Source organism: Eurosta solidaginis, chromosome X, assembly GCF_040869045.1.
Source record: "Eurosta solidaginis isolate ZX-2024a chromosome X, ASM4086904v1, whole genome shotgun sequence".
In the NCBI taxonomy this organism is placed as follows: domain Eukaryota; kingdom Metazoa; phylum Arthropoda; class Insecta; order Diptera; family Tephritidae; genus Eurosta; species Eurosta solidaginis.
This window is the reverse complement of record NC_090324.1, coordinates 134,859,478-134,883,365: the sequence shown is the minus strand read 5'-3', so window position 1 is coordinate 134,883,365 and position 23,888 is coordinate 134,859,478. Positions and strand designations below refer to the sequence as shown.

General features: G+C 35.5%; 1 pseudogene; it reads right to left on the bottom strand.

Annotated features, from left to right (window-relative positions):
• Nucleotides 1-8,558: 8,558 nt before the first annotated feature.
• The window catches only part of LOC137235166 (dolichyl-diphosphooligosaccharide--protein glycosyltransferase subunit 2-like), a 26,042-nt pseudogene continuing 10,712 nt past the window's right edge, over nucleotides 8,559-23,888 (bottom strand).

The following is a 23,888-nucleotide window of genomic DNA, read 5'->3' as shown; positions in this document are numbered from 1 at the left end:
CATTTCATTCTGGTGAGCATGTATTGCATTTTTTATTTCTTGTTTGTGGTTAGCATAAGTTGTATTATCAATTGTTGTATTAAAATTAAATTGGATTAAATGTGGACCATTTATTTTAAGTCCGTTCCATGTGTGTTCATAGTCGATAATGATGTTACCGTCGTCTATTACTTGTAAGGGAATATTATTTTCTTGAATTATATTACAATGTGCTTTTTGTTTTAATAATAAAGGAATGGTACATTTATCATGTGGTTCTTTTTTACAAATATAAGTCCCTACATAATTTTTACATTTTGATAAGTTGGTGAATTTATTATTACATAAAGCAATTCTATTATAAAGCTGATATTTAAAGGCTATGGAGTAATATTATACATTTTACATTTTTCGGTTATTACAGGATATTTGTAAATTGTAATAATAGCATCATTAAAGGTACATACGTGTATGTCGGAATATTCTAGTACATTTATTATGGGAATATCATATATTTCGTTTTTTATTACTTGTTGTATATCTCTAAAATTAAGTGTACCAGAGAAGAAATTTCCTGTCTTCGCAAAGTTAATGGTATTTGTAATAGTTAATAATTCGTTATATATTTCTGTAAGTACTGACTGATCAAAAATTAATTCTGGATTTAGTGTTGCTAAAATTTTTTCAAACCTGGAATTTATTTTCCTTTGCTGATTATTATTTTCAATAAGCTGGTTAAGTCCTGTTTTAATTTCTACAAGATCATCGTGATCTGGTATTCCTGTTACAAATTTTAATACTGATCCTAAAAAATTTATGGCACGTTTGGCACGATACTCGGATGGTTTTAACTGTGACTTCAAAGCTTCTATTTTTTCAAGTAATATATTTTTTTCTTCGTTTTGAGTTGAGTCATAACTAGTTAGCACAATTTTTTCATACGGTTCTAATATTATAGATAAATTCGATATATGGTAAAGGTAGGATGAACTCTCGTAGGTATATACACTATCTAACTCTGTAAGAACATATTTCTTACCAGACAAGTCTGTGATCTTATCACAAAATCCGTAGGTAGCTATTATTAAAATTGGGAAGCCTATTCGTTGCATGGTGTGCTAGTTTTCCTTATACTGTCCTTGTGAATGATTTTTCCCCTCGCTGTTAGGATTGTGTCCCCACGATCTTCTTTTACTTTGTGTTTATTGTACTTTGTTGCAAGTTTATTACGCCGATCTGTTCGGCTATAAATTGTATCACCTGGTTTATATATAATTGTTTTCCTTTTTTTATTATAGTGCCTGAGGGGTTTCTCTTGTTTATCCACAAGTATGTCCTTGATATCAGGATATTTGTCTCGGTTGTGAAAAACCTCTTCGGGTTTATATCCTGTTGTGGAGTGTATCGTCCTATTGTATTGGCGAACTGCGTTGAATAATTCGTCACCGGGTGCAGTATTATTTTCTGCAGCTAAACTTTGGCAAAGTTCAATTAGAGTGCTATGTATCCGTTCAACTTGAGCGTTTGATGTTGAATGATGTACAGGCGTAACTGAGAGTGTTATTTGTAGCCGGCTGTATAAGAATTTCGTTATGTTGCTCTTTAATATACTTTCGTTATCAGTCATGATGTACTTGGCATTTGGGTAGACTTGTGTGAGTACTTCTTCTATGTATTCGTGGCAATTTGTCTTTGTGTCCAATTTTCGTAAGAAGCAGGAATATCTATCTGTAGAACTAAGGTATTGTTTGTTGTTGATATGGAAAATATCCATCTGTATATACTCTCCTACTTGTGTTGGTATTGGACTTTTTCCAATAGGTTGTTTATTTGGCTGTCTTTCGTATTTATGCTGTAGACATATTTCACAGTCTACGGCTAGTTTACGGCACATTTCTTTAATATTGGGCCAGTATTGAGTCAACAATATTTCTTGCGTGTTATTTTTGTAGTTCCTATGCGCACGTTTATGTGTTTTTGTGATGATTTCTCTTTGTTCGTTTGGAGAAGTTACGTCGTTTAACTTATTTTGGGCTAGCACTAGGTTATAATTAGGGAAGGCGGAGACAATTTCTTGTTTTAGGTGAAACAGTATTTCCTCATCTATCTTTATCGCATTAGTAACTTTTGGATTAAGTACATCTTTAAGTTTAGATAGTAAGTCCGGGGTTTCTCTATAAAATATTGTATGTCTAAACCGACCAGGAAATATTGTTTGACTGGGGACTTCATTCCTTTCATTATCTTGTAACACAATTATTTGATTTCTGAAAGCGTTAAGTGGTTGTTTAACTTTCTTCATAATTTCTACAGGAGAACTTTGTTGCGAATGGTCGGAACAATTCGTTGAAGTATTTATTTGTTGTCGCGAAAGCGCATCTGCAACGACATTCTGGTGTCCAGGTTTATATACAAGTTTGGCACCGTATTCTTCAATTAGGTTTTTCCAACGCTTTAATTTCGCATTCGGATTTTTTTCGGAAATTGAAAATATTAGCGGTTGGTGGTCCGTGTAAATTGTCAAGTTTGCCACACCATACAAATAATTTCTAAGTTTTTGCAAGGACCAAACGATTGCTAGTAGTTCTTTTTCATTGGTACTATAGTTTTGTTCTGTTTCACTTAGGGTGCGTGAAATGAATGCGATCGGGTGACGATTTTGTGACAGAACTGCCCCGATAGCGAAATTACTAGCATCGGTTGTTAGACTAAATGGTTTAGAGAAATCAGGCTGGAAAAGTTCAACTTGCTCTTGTAGAGCGTTTTTTATTTTTTCCAAGGCTTCTTCGGCTGCTGTATCTAATTGTATTGGTATTTTAGCACTTTGATTTTTTGATACCATTCCTAATTCTCCTCTCAAATTAATCGTGAAAGGTTTCGTGATTTTAGCAAAATCCTTTATAAACTTTCTGTAGTGACTAGCAAGTCCTAGGAAAGATCTCAATTCTTTCACATTTTTTGGTTTTGGGTCTTTCTTTACAGTTTCGATTTTTTTGGGTCTACCGTAATTCTATTATGTTTTATAATGTGTCCAAGTTATTCAACTGAATCCTGGAAAAAATTTGACTTTTCGTCAGAAATTTTCATGTTAGCATTATGAAGTGCGTTAATTATAATCCGGATGTGTTCCATATGTTCTTCTGGTGTAGATGAATAAATTAGTACGTCATCAATATAAACATACGCGAACTTTCCGATAAACTCTCTAAGGATGTCGTCAACGCATCGTTGAAATATGGAGGGTGCATTCTTTAACCCGAATGGCATTCTGATAAATTCATACTTTGCGCCGTTGACAGAGAATGCTGTCTTTTCTCGATCAGGTTCTTTAATTAAAATCTGGTGAAACCCTGATTCTAAATCTATTGTGAAAAAAATCTTGGCTTTTCCGAGGTTTTGTATTGTCATATTAATATCTGGAATTGGATATCTGTCAGTAATCGTATGAGAATTTATCTTTTGGGAGTCAACAACCATTCTCCGTTTGGGCTTGCCTTGGTCATCGGTGCCCTTTTTTGGTACAGTCCATATAGGCTTTTGCTTGGTTGTATTATACCGTCGTTTAAGAGTTTCTCAATTTCTTTCTTGACAAAGTCGTGATCGGACATGGGATATGGGTATTGTTTTGTCCATATAGGGTCTTCCGATTCGGTCTTGATAGTTGCTTGTATTGTGGTTGTAAAAGGCAATTTACCATTTGTATTATTATTTCTATTCATTAGCTCTTTTACCTGATCTTTAAATTTTTCGTTATTTATTGTATAATTAATCCTTGGTTCTGCTGCCAGGATCTTCTCCTTCTGATACTTCAAGCTATAGTCAAATAATCTAACTTCTGCCTTCATTTGGCGTAATCCCTGTTCTCCGAGTATCATGTCAAAGTCGTTGAGTTCCCTTATTTCATAGAACGTTAAATGATGCCCGTACATCGTTATAACTTTTTTAGAATTTACAATTGAGTAACCATGTGTAATGGTCACTTTTCATCAAAGCAAGTATGGTACCTTTATCGCCTTCATTTCGCAACAAAAAAAGTTGCATGCGAAAAAATTGAACATCCGGTCGGCCTATGGTGCTGAATTAAGAACAGCCAGCGAGCGAAAGCTCAACTTTGTTGAACCTAAGAAAGAATAGAAGCAAATGTCAAAATTGGAAGCCAAAAGTCAGAAAACCGGAAGGTATAAAAGGGCTCACGCGGCTACAGTTAGCCTCTCTTTTTGGAAAATGTCTCTACCAAGTGAACAAGTGAGTTATTGATATATCCCGTCAGTTATCGCGAAATTGTGAACGCAATCATAGCAGCAAAAAAGAAAGTATATAGTGGTTTTAAGCCGAAGACGAATCAGTGACCTCCTATTTCCGCGATATATCCAGAAAAATAGGAGCACCACTTGCTGGAATGATAGCTCTGGGCGGAGTAAAAACTCCTTCATCCTGTCCACCAACTTCAACCACTCATCATCATTTCCAATTGCGCGTATTTAAATAGCTACGTCATTGTCATTACAACAATCGCACCTGTTCACAGGATTCCTGGCTAGAGGCCGCTTCACCAAATCGTCACTTTTTCACATTGGTACAGGTGTGAAGCAATTTATTTAGGAGCTAGTTCATATGGAATCCATGCATATGATTCCATGTAACCATACATCACATAAGGTTTGGTAAGAGGAAAACAGTATAAAGAGATTCCTGCTTGGAGTAATGACTCCCTTACGGGCGCATTAGATCCTCAGGGATCACCCTTCATCCTAACGTGTATCGCCGCATAAAGTGCATACCAGGCGCGCATAAGTAGTACAGCCAGCCGCAATTGGGTTGACAAAAGGACAAAAGTCCGAAATAAAAAAGTCCAAAATCTTGGATTACATAGTGTAGTAAAACTAGTTAGGACTGTTAAAAAAAGTATATGCAGTAGCCAGTTTCCAATCTTTAAAAAGAAAAATATTTTCAAAGAAAAAAAAATCAATTTTGTTTGTTAATTAAAATATGTATAGCATGAAGTTAAAGTTATATGTTAAAGTTACATCATTTTAAAGAAATAAGTTCACACAAAGAAGCAAAAAAAATTCTTATATACCTATAGTTGCAATACAATGTTAAGATGTGAAATTAGAGACAGGAGAGTAGGACGATTGTGGTTGTGTTAGGGTTCCTTTTTGGCTCTTTTTTTGGAGCAATGACACCATAACCACTACCTATGTTGAAAGCCAAAAGAATTGCAAATTCAAAAATTCAATGTTAAAGTTTCGAGAAAGAAAATTCAGTTTTTTTTGAACCGGCTAACGTTGCGTAGCATTTTGCCAAAGTAATGACGTCACAGTTATCAAAACCAGAATTTTAGCTCCACGAAAATTAAAACAACACCAACTAAATTACCGCTCCAGCATATTCGACGCTGAAAGGCCTTTCAACGGGAGATATCATGGACAACCATATCTACATACACACGTCATATGCATGTAAGTAAATTTTCCCTTTTTGCCTATTTTCTTTGATTGATTTTTGTTGCGGATTAACATAGTTATGTACATACATAGATCTTTAGTAAATGGTATACCTAAAATGTTGAAGGTATAAGCATATACATTTGCACGTACGTATGTAAGTCAGTACAACGTATTCTGATACCTAGCTACATAATTCTGTCAACCTAGTAACGCTCACACGGGTTACCTTGAGGTTACATGGAGTGTTTTGTTAAGAGTAATCTGCCCAGTTCCTTTGATTAAAGCTACGAGATCGATCCCTACCACAACAGTCGTTAGCTTCCGTTTCTGATTTCCGAGTAAAAGGGGGTTCAAATAAGTTTTAACTTCAACTAAAATCTTGTTAATAAGTGTTAAAAATGTTAACAAATAAAACTAATTAATATAGGTCTTAAATTTGGTTAGCATACTACACAACCCCAAAAATGATACCTTTCATGTAAATAATATTGTTAATCTATATCTAAGCCAAGTTTTACTCTTTACAAGCAAGATTAATTAACATGAGGATTTATCCAAATCTAATGAAAATTGAACGATATGTTTAGCATAGCTTATCAGCCTAGTTTAAGATTTTTCCTTTAATGAATAAAAATCTGAAGTCAGTTTATAACGTACTTATAATGTGTTAAGTTTTTGGAGTTTTCCTGAAGGCATATGGTGATATAAAGAGGTAAGGAAAATCATTTTAGAGGGGATCTTCACCAACAAGTTGTATAGAGGATCATGGTTGGGAAAGGGTTAAGAAGGCGATTGTCGAACATCATCTTGGACATCGCATACCAATCCGCACGATTAACGTTCAATGGGTTCGTTTTTTTTTTGTTTTCGATTCTTTCATGCGGCCCTATTTCTTTGTGGTTTAAATCATTTAGTTCTGTTAGGAATCCTAATAAATTTAAAGTTTATGTGAACGCAGTAGAGGCAAGGCAAAACCCACCCCACGCCGCAAGAGCTAAGGCACCAGAGGATTCCGCCCGCCGCGACCCTTCTACTGCCATTAGGTAACTATCGGTTCCTACTCTCACCACCCAGGAACCACTGGGTGACCACCTACCATTGTAAGCGGTCATACCCAGCCACCTAATAATCACCACCGTCAATGATACCTCACGGTAAGTTGACGGTTACACATGTAAGGTTTTGGTTTTAAATGGTTTTAATTTAATAGATTTTCCTATATTACAATTTATATTAATGTAATTGTTAGTGGAGCCTGTGTCAATTAATAAGATAACGGGTGTGCCGGTTAGGCCGCATTTTGTCTGTAAGCAAGGCAACCCGTTTATTCGCCTAAAAAAGTACTGCCTGTTTCAAATTGTTCCTCATAATTAGGTACATCCACTGACTCTATATCTTCTCTATTTAAGTGGTTAATTCTTTGGAACTTCCTATCTGGCGGAGAAGTGGCGTTATTGTAGCTAGATGCTCTATCTCTTTTATATACATGGTTTGATTTAAAAGGATTTTGACTTACGGCATTATTGTACTTGGTTGTCTGCATGAATTGTCTGGATTGGTCTATGTCCATTGGAGTAGGTGTGGGTTGTTGTTGTCGCTGTGGTGGTTGTTGTTGGTGTTGTTGATTAAAACTACTTGCCTGGTAGTTGTGATTCTGCATCCTTACGTTTGGCTTGTAATATCTTTCCTCTTTATGTTGTGAGTAGGTGTTTCGGTTTGTGCTGTGTTGATGCCGTCTGCTGTTACTTTCTAGTCTGGGCCGTGTCTCGAATTCCGCATTCTCATTGTCGTGAAAAATGGTAGAAGCTATCGCATATGCCGATTCCAAATTTTCTGGGTTATGGCTGTACAATGTACCGCTTGTATATTTGGAGAATAAACGTCCTTATTGTCTCCTGATTAGCGTATGCTATCATTCACTTGTTATCATTGGACATCTTAATTTTTGATAGGGCTAAATTAAGTGCCTTAGAAACATCGCTGTGGAATTCTGCAAGGGTTTTTCTACCCTGTGTGATTCGCTTCATTTCATCCAGAAACACATATAGTGGGCGTTGGTCTGCATATGTATAATCCAATCTATTAATGATTGAATAAAAATTCAATTGGGTGTTGTGGTTCGTCCGAACGTTAGCAGCGGGTCCAGTAATTTTTGTGCGCATTATTCCCAGAGCACTGTAATATTTTTCCATGAATGTCCACACTTGCGATCTTCATGATCAGTATTGCTCCATATCCCCGTCAAATTTTGGTAGGGATTTGAAAAGCTCAAGGTCGATATCCTTGGCATCAGTAATATTTAGTTTTACCTCTTCGTACAAAACCAATGCTTCCTGAGCGTTTCGTTGTTTAGTGAGGCAATTTTCTCCATGAATTCCGTTTTTGTTGCTGCATCTGGTTCGTCAGTACGGTGAACTGGGCATTTAGTTGGGCCAGTTGTTGTTCCATTGTACACTTATTTATGTTTCTGTGTTCGTCGTAGGATTTTTGTTTTTTTCCGCTCCGAAGTCTTCGTAAAGTATCCAGATTTTCACTTCACTTTTTTGTCTCAATTTTTCAGAGATTTTTTTTTTTTATTATTATTTATCCACTTTTTTTAATAAACGAGTGTTGGAAGTCTTTCTTCCCGTGGATTAATTTTTTCAATAGAAAAAAGGCTTAAAGTTCGGTTGATCCCCCAGTTATGAGTCCGTGTTGGAAGTTGAAATAAAAATATAAGCAGAAGCTTCTTTCAATCTTCGTTTATTTTCAGAACTGACTACATTTTTGTGTTTACTTCTATTTATACTAATTCTAAATATTGTTTGTTTATTGACAAGGTTGTTATTCGAAAGATGTTTACATGTTAAGTATAATGTTATCAAAATGCTTTGTTACTTATCAGACAAACAAGATTATGTTTCTTTGTTTGTTCTTCATTATCTCTTGAAGGGAAAAAGGTTATTGTTATTGTTATTGTTATTGCTTACAGATATTTTAATTCGTAAACAATAATTATGTGTGTGTTTGGTATGTATATATGTATATATGTATATATGAATATATGTATATATGTATATATGTATATATGTATATATGAATATAAGTATATATGTATATATGTATATATGTATATATGTATATATCTATCTACTTAGGGTCTAAAGGTGTTAACTCGCTGGTGGACGATGATGATGGTGACTTTGCTATACGTTGCGCGTATATACGCCGTAAAAGCCGATTTCCACATAAAAATGTAAATACTGCAATAGGAATTAGTAATCGTAATGTTTGGAACATGTTTAGCTTTAATTAAAATATAGTAAAAAGCGCCAATATGCCACCAAATCCTGTATGAAAGCCAATTGTGCTCAGAGCAAAGTTGAAGTTAGAAACGTTGATGCCCAACTTCCCCCAGAATATAAATATTAGAACAAGAGGTGTCAAACGCAAACCAGTAAAAACATCAGACACAAAACTTGGTGGACGTTTTTCTGGTGGACGGAACATGTGCTCTATTTCTGGAAGTGGTCTTCTGATTACCAGGAGAAACTGCTGATTCGCGTGCGAATTTGAGTAGTTGAATATTGGCTACGTGCCATTGGAATGAATTCGAAATCGATGCATCGCCGACAATTAAATAAAGCTCTCTATTTCCCAGATTTATAGCCAAATTCAGCAGCATGTGCACCTACATCCATATCAAACGTGTAAGCTTTATTGCTATTTTGTTCAGCAACAAATATTATTTCTTCTTTTGTGTCAGTTTTTGATAGGCGTACGAATGCTTGATGGACTGTAACAACCTTTGTTGTACTTTCGTCAATTAGTACTTATTTCAGTAATAATTTGTGTGTGGTGTCTGCCTTCAATGTTTCAGTAAGAGTTTGTGGATACAGAACACTCTGCTTTTTAACAGCCGAACTTGCATCCGAATCCGCTACACCTATTTCTAAGGAATGTACTTTTGCTCTGCCAAGCACCTTGAATTGCAAAGTCGGTGTATACGTGTTATCTGCATTGATTTCTGCCAGATATACCTGCAAATAAAAGAGAAAGAAAAATTAATTAATGAAAAAAGACTATAACTTCTAGCCTCCATACTCACCACCGCGTGTTTTAAATCAATAATTTTTTTTCCATTCAGGAAATGAAAAAAAAATTGTAACAAATGTCAAATGCATGGTTCAATTATGTACAGGTTGGCTCATCTCATCAGCTGATTTTATTTATGTCATTGCACGGTCGAAGGGATTGTCAAAAGGAGATGTCAAACTGAAAATGAAACCAACACATTGGCAATATTTTACTTACACATACAAAAACTGCTAAGTTTTGTGTTTCCATTCCATACCATTCGCACCAACACGAATACACAGATTTTGAAAATTTGAACAGACATATTTTGTTGCTTTACAGATGAGCCAACCTGTATATAGTTGAACCATGTGTCAAATGTCTACACTTTTCTTCTGACAGTCAATGCACGGCAACACCGACATTAGGCCTCATGCGCAATCATCTCGCACACTACACGACACGTACTACATGCCGGACTACACGTCATGCACTACACGCCGCACTAAACGTCACGCATTACATGCCGCACGACATATCGAACCCAACACGCCACACATGTCGCGTATTACATATCTCGACCAATCATTCATTTGGTTGAGATTTAAAATACTCAATTCCACGAATCTCAACATTATCGACAATACACGTCAAAAATAATGTTGAATGGTGGAAGTGCAACTCTGTAATACCTTTTCAGCCAGGTTTGGAACCGTTCCGTGTGGTGGCAAGCCACTTGTTGTGAAAACAAAGTTCACCACAAATCAAAAGTAAATTTTAGGACTACTTCGGTGACATCCACCGACATAAATCAAATTATAAAATGTACTAAAGGCGCTAAAGCAACAGCCACATCGCATGGATGCGTGCGAAATCCGTTTTTTCTTCCTTTCTTTGTGCGCATAAGTATTTACTTATGGCCTTTAATTTTTTATTTCAATTAAATTTTATTTCAATAAAATGTTTTTTTCTTCTGCGAAAATATATTAGAGATAATTTTTTTTGTTTACGCCACCCAAACAACATTCCGCCAACCTCAATTTGGGTATGATCAATGATACCAATATTCTTTCAGATCATGACCCGTTACCAAACCTTATTGGCCAAGTCAGAGGGAGGCGCAAAGCGTTTCGACGTTGCTTGCCAGGTCTGCGGCAGGGATCATAGCCTTAGGATCTGTGCCGAATACCGGAAAAAATCCCCAGAAGAGAGGTTGCGGGCAGTACTTCTGCATAAGTACTGTCCAAACTGTCTGTCGCCCTTTCACCGCGTGGGCAAATGTAGCAGCAAGTATCGCTAAAACAGGTGCCAAGAGAAGCACCACACCACGCTTCATTTAGATGAGCGTCGACCGGTAAGCGACGAGACGACCACAAACGGCGAAGACAACACGTCCGCAGATGCGTTGTCGATCAACCTCTCGGGGCCGGCTAAATCCTGGGCTCAGCAGGTGGGGGAAGAGGAAATGGAGGAAGAGAGAGCGAAAATGCAGGAAGAGCGAGCAAAAACGGAGACAAGACCGTCAACGGTAAATCATGGGATGCGCAGCTTCCGGCCGCTGTTACAGCATGAAAGAAGCGCGGCGAAAGCAAATAAACGTCGAAACGAACTAGACAACTGGCGGCACCGCGACATCGGACTCCAAGGAGGCCCGACCAAGTCATCCAAACGCGGAAAACAGCAGCGGCGAAATAAGTTGACGCGCTTACCCTTCTGATGCCCAAAATACACGAGCACTATCGCGGGGTACACCGGAAGACTTCCGAAGCGGCCGACTGCTCCAAGATACTCCAGCACCCATCGTGCGGCCTTTTGTGCCCATTTCGCCGACGGCCATAGTGCGCATCGAATCGCGGGGGCATCTACACCTGGTTCGGGCTATCATTGATCCCTGCGCCACCAGCACAATCGTCGATGCAGAGCTGGTACGTGATCTCCAATTGGAGTGCCAAGGACCATTATTCTGCGCGGCAAGTTCGGGTCAACGAAGCACGTCACCACTCAAGCCGCAGTGGTCACAGGCCACTATCGCTTGAGTCTGCCGTCTAATGTGGACCTGAAGATTGCCGCGCCTTTTGAATTCATGCGGCTTGCGGATCCCCAGTTTTACCGCTCATCGCCAGTTCGGCTGACACTCGGCGCTGATCTATACGCCGAAGTGATGGTGAGCGGAACGCCAGCAACAACAGTTGGCGGTCTCCTGACCCAACCGACCGTATTCGGGCTGGTGGTCTCAGGAGCCTGCCGAAAATAGGAGCGTTTCATTAAAAACTAAGTAATTACTGCACGGAATCAGAAACCACGTACGTAGGCCTAAATATATCTCCACCCCCTCGTAACATAACTTTCTTTGGTTATTTTTCTTCGTTACTACCACCCACATATTCTTGTGATCACTATACACACAGGTATGTGTGCGTGGTAGTACGTATTTATCTTAGATTTTTTACCGCTGTGAGCCCGCGGTACAGCAACTTTGTTGCCGGGAAACCCAACGAAGGAGCTGTATCGTGGGTTCATCGGGTCATGTAGCAAAGAGTCTCGTCCTCTTTAAATCCAGCAGCCAGCAAAGGTACACGCAATCGCCCGTTCACGTAAGTTATAATTTCCTAAATATATTTCATATTTTAAACTTTCACAACATTTGTTAACATCTTCCTTAACACTTGTTGTATTTATACACATTGAATAAAACACTGTGAATTCCTTTTTTATACCTTTCATGAAAATGAAATGGTATATTAATTTCGTCACGAAACCGAAAATTGTAAGTCCTTAAAGGAAAATAGATAGACCCACCATTAAGTATACCGAAATAATCAGGTTGAAGAGCTGAGTTGATTTAGCCATGTCCGTCTGTCCGTCTGTCCGTCTGTCTGTTTGTATGCAAACTAGTCCCTCAATTTTTGAGATATCTTGATAAAATTTGGTGAGCGGGTGTATTTGGGTGTCCGATTAGACATTTGTCGGAACCGACCGGATCGGACCACTATAGCATATATCCTCCATACAACCGATTTTTCAGAAAAAGGGGTTTTTTGTAATATCTTACCCAATTTAACAGATTGAAGCTTCAAACTTCACCATATACTTTCGTATATTGCACATATTGTTGCCTGAAAAAATTGATGAGATCGGTCGTATATATAGTATATATCCCCCACAACCGATTGTTCAGATAAGGAACTTTTCGTAATTTCTACACCATTTTAACAGCTATAAGCTTCAAATTTCACCGATTGCTTACGTATATAGCATATATTGTTGTCTGAAAAACTCATAGAGATCGGTTGTATATATAGTATATATCTCATACAACCGATTGTTCAGATAAGAAACTTTTCGCAATTTCTACCCCATTTTAACAGCTATAAGCTTAAAATTTAACCGATTGCTTACGTATATAGCATATATTGTTGTCTAAAAAAATCATAGAGATCGGTTGTATATATAGTATATATCTCACACAACCGATTGTTCAGATAAGAAACTTTTCGCAATTTCTACCCCATTTTAACAGCTAGAAGCTTCAAATTTCAGCAAATGCTTAAGTATATAGCATATATTGTTGTCTGAAAAAATCATAGAGATCGGTTGTATATATAGTATATATCTCATACAACCGATTGTTCAGATAAGAAACTTTGCGCAATTTCTGCCCCGTTTTAACAGCTAGAAGCTTCAAATTTCACAAAATGCTTACGTATATAGCATATATTGTTGTCTGAAAAAATCATAGAGATCGGTGGTATATATATTATATACTTCATATAAACTCTCATTTTTGCCCCTTTTTTACGGCTAGAAGCTTCAAAATTCATCAAATTTCATCAAATAGTTACGTTTACGTCATATATTTTTGAATTACGTGATTCGTAGTCATACTTTTTACATGCAGACCACAAAAAACGTGAAGCTTTGCATCCTCACACAGATTACCTACCTATTTTTATACCTTTCATGAAAATGAAATGGTATATTAATTTCGTCACGAAACCGAAAATTGTAAGTCCTTAAAGGAAAATAGATAGACCCACCATTAAGTATACCGAAATAATCAGGTTGAAGAGCTGAGTTGATTTAGCCATGTCCGTCTGTCCGTCTGTCCGTCTGTCTGTTTGTATGCAAACTAGTCCCTCAATTTTTGAGATATCTTGATAAAATTTGGTGAGCGGGTGTATTTGGGTGTCCGATTAGACATTTGTCGGAACCGACCGGATCGGACCACTATAGCATATATCCTCCATACAACCGATTTTTCAGAAAAAGGGGTTTTTTGTAATATCTTACCCAATTTAACAGATTGAAGCTTCAAACTTCACCATATACTTTCGTATATTGCACATATTGTTGCCTGAAAAAATTGATGAGATCGGTCGTATATATAGTATATATCCCCCACAACCGATTGTTCAGATAAGGAACTTTTCGTAATTTCTACCCTATTTTAACAGCTATAAGCTTCAAATTTCACCGATTGCTTACGTATATAGCATATATTGTTGTCTGAAAAAATCATAGAGATCGGTTGTATATATAGTATATATCTCATACAACCGATTGTTCAGATAAGAAACTTTTCGCAATTTCTACCCCATTTTAACAGCTATAAGCTTAAAATTTCACCGATTGCCTACGTATATAGCATATTATGTTGTCTGAAAAAAATCATAGACATCGGTTGTATATATAGTATATATCTCACACAACCGATTGTTCAGATAAGAAATTTTTCGCAATTTCTACCCCATTTTAACAGCTAGAAGCTTCAAATTTCAGCAAATGCTTAAGTATATAGCATATATTGTTGTCTGAAAAAATCATAGAGATCGGTTGTATATATAGTATATATCTCATACAACCGATTGTTCAGATAAGAAACTTTGCGCAATTTCTGCCCCGTTTTAACAGCTAGAAGCTTCAAATTTCACAAAATGCTTACGTATATAGCATATATTGTTGTCTGAAAAAATCATAGAGATCGGTGGTATATATATTATATACTTCATATAAACTCTCATTTTTGCCCCTTTTTTACGGCTAGAAGCTTCAAAATTCATCAAATTTCATCAAATAGTTACGTTTACGTCATATATTTTTGAAATACGTGATTCGTAGTCATACTTTTTACATGCAGACCACAAAAAACGTGAAGCTTTGCATCCTCACACAGATTACCTACCTATTTTTATACCTTTCATGAAAATGAAATGGTATATTAATTTCGTCACGAAACCGAAAATTGTAAGTCCTTAAAGGAAAATAGATAGACCCACCATTAAGTATACCGAAATAATCAGGTTGAAGAGCTGAGTTGATTTAGCCATGTCCGTCTGTCCGTCTGTCCGTCTGTCTGTTTGTATGCAAACTAGTCCCTCAATTTTTGAGATATCTTGATAAAATTTGGTGAGCGGGTGTATTTGGGTGTCCGATTAGACATTTGTCGGAACCGACCGGATCGGACCACTATAGCATATATCCTCCATACAACCGATTTTTCAGAAAAAGGGGTTTTTTGTAATATCTTACGCAATTTAACAGATTGAAGCTTCAAACTTCACCATATACTTTCGTATATTGCACATATTGTTGCCTGAAAAAATTGATGAGATCGGTCGTATATATAGTATATATCCCCCACAACCGATTGTTCAGATAAGGAACTTTTCGTAATTTCTACCCTATTTTAACAGCTATAAGCTTAAAATTTCACCGATTGCTTACGTATATAGCATATATTGTTGTCTAAAAAAATCATAGAGATCGGTTGTATATATAGTATATATCTCACACAACCGATTGTTCAGATAAGAAACTTTTCGCAATTTCTACCCCATTTTAACAGCTAGAAGCTTCAAATTTCAGCAAATGCTTAAGTATATAGCATATATTGTTGTCTGAAAAAATCATAGAGATTGGTTGTATATATAGTATATATCTCATACAACCGATTGTTCAGATAAGAAACTTTGCGCAATTTCTGCCCCGTTTTAACAGCTAGAAGCTTCAAATTTCACAAAATGCTTACGTATATAGCATATATTGTTGTCTGAAAAAATCATAGAGATCGGTGGTATATATATTATATACTTCATATAAACTCTCATTTTTGCCCCTTTTTTACGGCTAGAAGCTTCAAAATTCATCAAATTTCATCAAATAGTTACGTTTACGTCATATATTTTTGAATTACGTGATTCGTAGTCATACTTTTTACATGCAGACCACAAAAAACGTGAAGCTTTGCATCCTCACACAGATTACCTACCTATTTTTATAACTTTCATGAAAATGAAATGGTATATTAATTTCGTCACGAAACCGAAAATTGTAAGTCCTTAAAGGAAAATAGATAGACCCACCATTAAGTAAACCGAAATAATCAGGTTGAAGAGCTGAGTTGATTTAGCCATGTCCGTCTGTCCGTCTGTCCGTCTGTCTGTTTGTATGCAAACTAGTCCCTAAATTTTTGAGATATCTTGATAAAATTTGGTGAGCGGGTGTATTTGGGTGTCCGATTAGACATTTGTCGGAACCGACCGGATCGGACCACTATAGCATATATCCTCCATACAACCGATTTTTCAGAAAAAGGGGTTTTTTGTAATATCTTACCCAATTTAACAGATTGAAGCTTCAAACTTCACCATATACTTTCGTATATTGCACATATTGTTGCCTAAAAAAATTGATGAGATCGGTCGTATATATAGTATATATCCCCCACAACCGATTGTTCAGATAAGGAACTTTTCGTAATTTCTACCCCATTTTAACAGCTATAAGCTTCAAATTTCACCGATTGCTTACGTATATAGCATATATTGTTGTCTGAAAAAATCATAGAGATCGGTTGTATATATAGTATATATCTCATACAACCGATTGTTCAGATAAGAAACTTTTCGCAATTTCTACCCCATTTTAACAGCTATAAGCTTAAAATTTCAACGATTGCTTACGTATATAGCATATATTGTTGTCTGAAAAAATCATAGAGATCGGTTGTATATATAGTATATATCTCACACAACCGATTGTTCAGATAAGAAACTTTTCGCAATTTCTACCCCATTTTAACAGCTAGAAGCTTCAAATTTCAGCAAATGCTTAAGTATATAGCATATATTGTTGTCTGAAAAAATCATAGAGATCGGTTGTATATATAGTATATATCTCATACAACCGATTGTTCAGATAAGAAACTTTGCGCAATTTCTGCCCCGTTTTAACAGCTAGAAGCTTCAAATTTCACAAAATGCTTACGTATATAGCATATATTGTTGTCTGAAAAAATCATAAAGATCGGTGGTATATATATTATATACTTCATATAAACTCTCATTTTTGCCCCTTTTTTACGGCTAGAAGCTTCAAAATTCATCAAATTTCATCAAAGAGTTACGTTTACGTCATATATTTTTGAAATACGTGATTCGTAGTCAAATTTTTTACATGCAGACCACAAAAAACGTGAAGCTTTGCATCCTCACACAGATTACCTACCTATTTTTTATTTTATATTTATCTTAAAAATCGTTTAGATATGTTCAAATTTCACTAAATACTTACGTGTATAGCATATATTGTTGTCTGAGAAAATCATAGATACCGGTGGTATATATAGTATATATCCCATACAACCGATTGTTCAGATAAGAAACTTTGCGCAATTTCTTCCCCATTTTAACAGCTAGAAGCTTCAACTTTCACCAAATGCTTACGTGTATAGCATATATTGTTGTCTGAAAAAATCATTGAGATCGATGGTATATATAGTATATATCTCATACAACCGATTGTTCAGTTAAGAAACTTTGCGCAATTTCTGCCCCTTTTTAACAGCTAGACGCTTCAAATTTCACCATATGCTTACGTATATAGCATATATTGTTGTCTGAAAAAATCATAGAGATCGGTGGTATATATATTATATACTTCATATAAACTGTCATTTTTGCCCCTTTTTTACGGCTAGAAGCTTCAAAATTCATCAAATTTCATCAAATAGTTACGTTTACGTCATATATTTTTGAAATACGTGATTCGTAGTCATAGTTTTTACATGCAGACCACAAAAAACGTGAAGCTTTGCATCCTCACACAGATTACCTACCTATTTTTTATTTTATATTTATCTTAAAAATTGTTTAGATATGTTCAAATTTCACTAAATGCTTACGTGTATAGCATATATTGTTGTCTGAGAAAATCATAGATACCGGTGGTATATATAGTATATATCCCATACAACCGATTGTTCAGATAAGAAACTTTGCGCAATTTCTTCCCCATTTTAACAGCTAGAAGCTTCAAATTTCACCAAATGCTTACGTGTATAGCATATATTGTTGTCTGAAAAAATCATAGAGATCGGTGGTATATACTTATATTATATACCCCATATAAACTCAATTTTTGCCCCCTTTTTACGGCTAGAAGCTTCAAAATTCATCAAATTTCATCAAATAGTTACGTTTACGCAATATATTGTTGAAATACGTGATTCGCAGTCATAGTTTTTACACGCAGACCACAAAAAACCAGAAACTTTGCATCCTCACACAAAGTACCTACCTGTTTTTAATTTTATATTTATCTTAAAAATCGTTAAGGTATGCAGATCTGTTCACTATATATTTCTTATCTTATACATCCGATTATTCGGAGATTACGAACGGGATAAGATTATTGTTCAGCCCCATTCATGAAAGGTATGAAGTCTTCGGCACAGCCGAAGACAGTCCCGTTCTTACTTGTTTATTAATACGAAACCCTTTTGGTGTTTTTATTTTCTTCCCCTTTTTTCGCCTTAACTAATCTTTAACAAATACGTGGGTGCGCGCCGTTGCCACCACGCATTTGTTCAGATTCTAATACATAAATTGCTAATTAAAATTTTAACCTACGGCGTAATTTTCTAAATAAATTCAATAAAAATACAATACATAATTTCCTAACTAAAATTTTACTAATCTACGATATAATTTTCTAAATAAAATTCAACTAAATTTCAACACATAATTTTCTAAATAAATTTTTAATAAACTATCATGCAATTTTCTAACTAAAATTCAACAAAACCTAAATATACAATTTTCTAAATAAAATTCTACTAAACTACGCTATAATTTCTTAAAATAAAATTTAACAAACCTATAATCTGTTGTTCTAATACAAACTTAAACAATTCTACGATTCAATTTTACAAATTAAATTTAAAAACGACAGTACAAATTTTCTACATTGAATTTAATAATCCACAAGAATAATTTTATTAATCAACATTTAATAAAAGCAAAATTCAACAAAATTAAAATACAATTTAATAATGAAAATTTAACTCAAAATTTTACAAATTCTATAAATTTTACATAACGGCACTCGCACCACGCCACACATAACGGCGCATTTAACGGCACTCAAAATTTTCCACCACCAACACCATTAACACGCAAATACACATACAAGCAGCAAGGAGATACCTGTTGGGTTCCCACAAAGCAGCGATTCAGGTCTGCCAGCGCAGCAGCAGCAGTGACCAGAAGAAGAAAATAAGTATACATATATGTATTTAAGATGTTGCCTACGGGTGTTTTTCTTACGCTTTATGTATGTATATTAAAACATTTATAAAACTTTTATAAAATTCGGTGCTTTCGCATTTAAATCAAAAATTTAAAATTTCAAAATTAAAGGAAAAATTAATTTCGCATTTCACATAAATTTTGAATTTTTTGATATAACGGTGGTTTGTGAAAAGCGAATTGAAATTTTTTATAAACGGTGGTTTGTTAAAAACCAATTAAGATTTTTTTATTACATGCGGTGGTTCCGTGAAAAACCAATTCAATTTTTAATACATGCGGTGGTTCCGTGAAAAACCAAATTGAGATTTTTTTTTAATAAATCGGTGCGTCAATTAAATCAATTAATTTTATAAATTTTTCATACAAGTTTACTGTAGTTTCAATTAATTCTTCTAATAAATTGTTAAATATTTCTTTAGCGACTATTCACCTGTAAATCAGTTCCCTTTTTACAAATTTTTTTCCTTTTCCAAAAACACTTCAGCTTCAAATATAAATTCAACATTCAAACAAGTGCTTCATTAGTTTCATATGTACAATGTTAGAAGTGGTAAGCAAGTGCAAAGAACTTCAGATTCAGAATCCGATTCCGATAAATCAGCCTCAAGCTACGAAAGTTTAACTTCATCTTCGACCGATAAAGTCACCAAACAGGAAAATAAATTATCGTCGTCAGCAGATTTTCCAGGCTTCGAAGATTCTTCCAGTAAAAATTTAACCTCTAATTTAGTTTCAAATCTTAACGATTCAAATAGTGAAATATTATCTTTAACTTCTTCTACTTTAAAATCAGATCTTAACGACCCAAATAGTACAAGCTTAGTTAACCCTTCTTTTAACGTAAACCCAGATCTTAACGATCCAATTAGTACAAACGTGGCCCCATCTTCTGCTAATTCAGCTCCAGATCTTAACGATCAAATCACGCCAACATCTGAGGAAAAGAGAATTTTTATTAACACATGTGCTAATTCTATTAGAGAAAACTACAGTGGTAATCCCCTAGCACTTGATTCTTTTATAGACAAAATCGCATTACTTGAACAATTCGCTACTTCAGATTTAAATGATACTTTTATAGCGTTCTTAAAATCAAAATTAGAGGGTAAAGCCCGTGAAGCAGTATCAACACAAGTAACTTCAGTCAATGAAATTAAAACAGCTCTACGTCAAATCAAACCAGATAACTCGAAAGTTGTAGCAGGGAGAATTGCAGCGTTGCATGTTAACGGTAAAAATTATACAGATTTTGCTAAAAAAGTTGAAGATCTAGCTGACTCACTTGAGCGGTCTCTTATTATTGAAGGGATCACTCAAGCTAAAGCTCATGAAATGGCAGTCGAACAAACTGTTAACGTGTGTCGTTTAAATGCAAATTCCAATTTAGTAAAAACCATTTTAGCCTCAACAGCATTTACTGATCCGAAAGACGTAGTAGCAAAATTAATTGTAGAACAAAACAACGAAGTAACTGGGCGTCAGGTTTTAGCTTTTCGATCACGTGGTAACAACACATTCAGAAATTCACGTGGTAGTTATCGTGGTTTTTACCCAAACCGCGGCTATACTGGTTATAGAAACAATAATTCATTTGCATACAACAGCAACTCTAACAGCAATAATAATCAAAGGTATAGGAATTATAACGGAAATAGATACCGGAATAACAACAATAACAATACGCGTCCAAATAAAAATTCCAAATCAAATCCAAATAATAGTATCAAAAGAGGTAACAATTCGAGATCAGCCAATGGTAGAGGTAGAAACGCAAACGTTCCCGCTTTAAACGCCAGCGCCCCTCAGGAGCGAACACTGGGGGAGGACGAACTAAGCCAGTAAGCGAACTTCCCTCACCAATAGGCATCTATTGTTTAAATTTAAATTACTCTGATTTCATTGAATTACAACTTAACGAGTCACAAAAATTTTGTTCTTTCCTAGTAGACACTCAAGCGGACATTTCTTTAATAAAGATATCATGTTTAGACAGAAATATTTCCTTAAATACAAACGACATTATTAACATTACCGGTGTCACTTCTAATTCAGTTTCTACTTTAGGCAAAATTACAGCAAATTTAAATTTTTCAAAATTTTCTCTTAACCATACTTTACATGTTGTAAATGAAGACTTTAATATTCCATCCGATGGCATATTGGGTAAAGATTTTCTGAAAATTAACAAATGCATTATTAATTATGAAAGAAACAGAATTTCTTTTTGGGTAGGCAATGAAAAGGTTGCGATACCAATCCTGCACGGAACAGAAATCGACTTTTGTATCATTCCTCCCAGATGTGAAATATTCAGACTTTTTGATTTAGGAGATTCACCCGAGCCACTTTTCGTGGACTCGCAGAAAATTGAAAAAGGTGTTTTCACAGCTAGGTGCATTGTTAATTCCGGCAACCCAATAATTAAAGTCATTAACACCACGGATGATGCAAAGTATGTAAAAAGAAATAGTATTCGGACAGAAAAACTTTCAAATTATAATGTTTATACAATTAATAAGACAGAAACAGAAGACAAATGTACGAAAAAACTAACTTCGATTTTAAAAAATCAAATACCTCAACATGCTCATAGTAAATTAATTGACCTTTGCATAGATTATGCCGACATTTTCGCTCTTGATACGGACAAAATGACTTTAAACAACTTTTACGAGAAAAAATTAAGACTGACAGACAACGAGCCGGTATATGTTAAAAACTATAGATTGCCATACTCTCTTTGCCATATTCTCAACGCGAAGAAATAAATCGCCAAGTAAATAAATTGTTAAACAACGATTTGATTGAACCCAGTTATTCCAATTACAATAGTCCTTTGATTGTAGTCCCAAAGAAAGATACTAATGGTCAAAAAGCGTATCGTATGTGCGTAGATTTTCGCGCAGTAAACAAAAAACTCATTGCTGATAAATTCCCACTAGCTAGAGTTGACGATATTTTAGACAATCTCGGTAGAGCAAAGTGTTTTTCCACATTAGATCTTTTTTCATGATTTCATCAAATCCCCTTGCATCCTGACTCTCGTGACATTACGTCTTTCAGCACTGACCGCGGCGCATTTAGATGGAAAGTGCTTCCATTCGGCTTAAATATAGCACCTAATTCATTCTCACGAATGATGACAATAGCTTTTTCGGGTATACCACCCAACGTCGCATTTTTGTACGTCGACGATATTCTCGTCATAGGTTGTAGTGAAGCACACCACATTAAAAATCTTTCAAAAGTTTTCGATACTTGTGGGTCTTTTAATCTCAAACATAACCCATATAAATGCAACTTTTTACGACCAGAAGTTACATTTTTAGGTCACAAATGTTCAGCCAAAGGTTTGTTGCCAGACGACTCTAAAATAAACGCAATTAAAAAGTATACGAAACCGACTAACAAAGACGCGGTACGACGATTCGTCGCGATTGCAAACTATTACAGACGGTTTATACCTGATTTTGCGTCTCTGGCAGCGCCTCTAAATCGATTAAGCAGAAAAAGAGTTGAATTTGTATGGGATGTAGAGTGCGAAAGAGCATTTTTATCTTTGAAAGCAGCGTTACTTTCACCAAAATTACTTCTATATCCAGATTTTACTAAACAATTCATTATTACAGTTGATGCTTCCACAACTGGATGTGGCGCTATTTTAAGTCAAGAACAGCAAGGTAGTGATTTAACAATTTGTTTCGCTTCTAAAGCATTTAATAAAGCAGAGCAGAAAAAACCCATTATAGAATTAGAGCTTTTAGCTATTTACTTTGCAATCAAGCAATTTCGACCTTACGTTTATGGCACCCATTTTATTGTAAAGTCAGACCATAGACCTCTAGTATACTTATTCAACATGAAAGACCCATCTTCAAAACTTTCAAGAATAAGATTAGAACTAGCAGAATATAACTTTACTATAGTTTACATAAAGGGTAAATCAAACGTTTGTGCTGATGCACTATCGCGCATCACTATCGATGAGATTAAAGAAGCTAATAAACAAGTTTTGGCAGTGCAGACAAGGGCAATGACAAAAAAGGCAAACGACAAAAATTTACATAGGAAAACAGACAAAAACGACGAAAAACAACTTACTTTACATGTCTACGACAAATTTTCATTTAATTTTTCGAAGAAAGTTCCTGAATAAGATCTGCAAATACGTACGATAAAAATAATAAAACAACAAATTTAAGAATTTTTGCGCATATTAAACATAAGAAACTCGAGTTACTTAGTTTTGAGCTTGTTAACGAAATAATGACTTTAGAGAAATTACTTTCGAGGCTTGAATCAGAAGCCGGCAAACGCAAAATTAAGCAGTCCGATGGGACGGTACCAATCCAAACCGTTAGAGTCGACCTTGTTGCCTTTTGGTAGAATTTTCACGTAAGCTTCCTTCCAAAGTTTTGGGAAGTATCCTGTTCGGAGGCAGGCATTATACACCGAGGTTAACAATAAAATATGGGGCTTAGCAAAGGCAATGATCTATACCAGGGGCTCTGTTGGGTTTTAATGTGTTTATGGCTTCCAGGACTTCTTCTTCAGAGAACGGGACATCGTTTGGTATAGCTGATTTATTTATAGTTTTGCTCCGCAAAAACAAGTGGTGAGCAGTACTGTCTGCGTTGTCGTCAGGATAAAAGTGCTGGAGTAAAGCTTTTGCCGTTTCAAGGCTCGTTTCGGAATACACGTCATCTTTGCAAAGTGTTTTAGGAGGTCGATGAGAGGGAGCTTCTTTTGTAATCCTGTTTGTGAGTGACCACACGTCTTCTTTTCCTTGTCTGTTGCAGAATTCTCTGAAGTT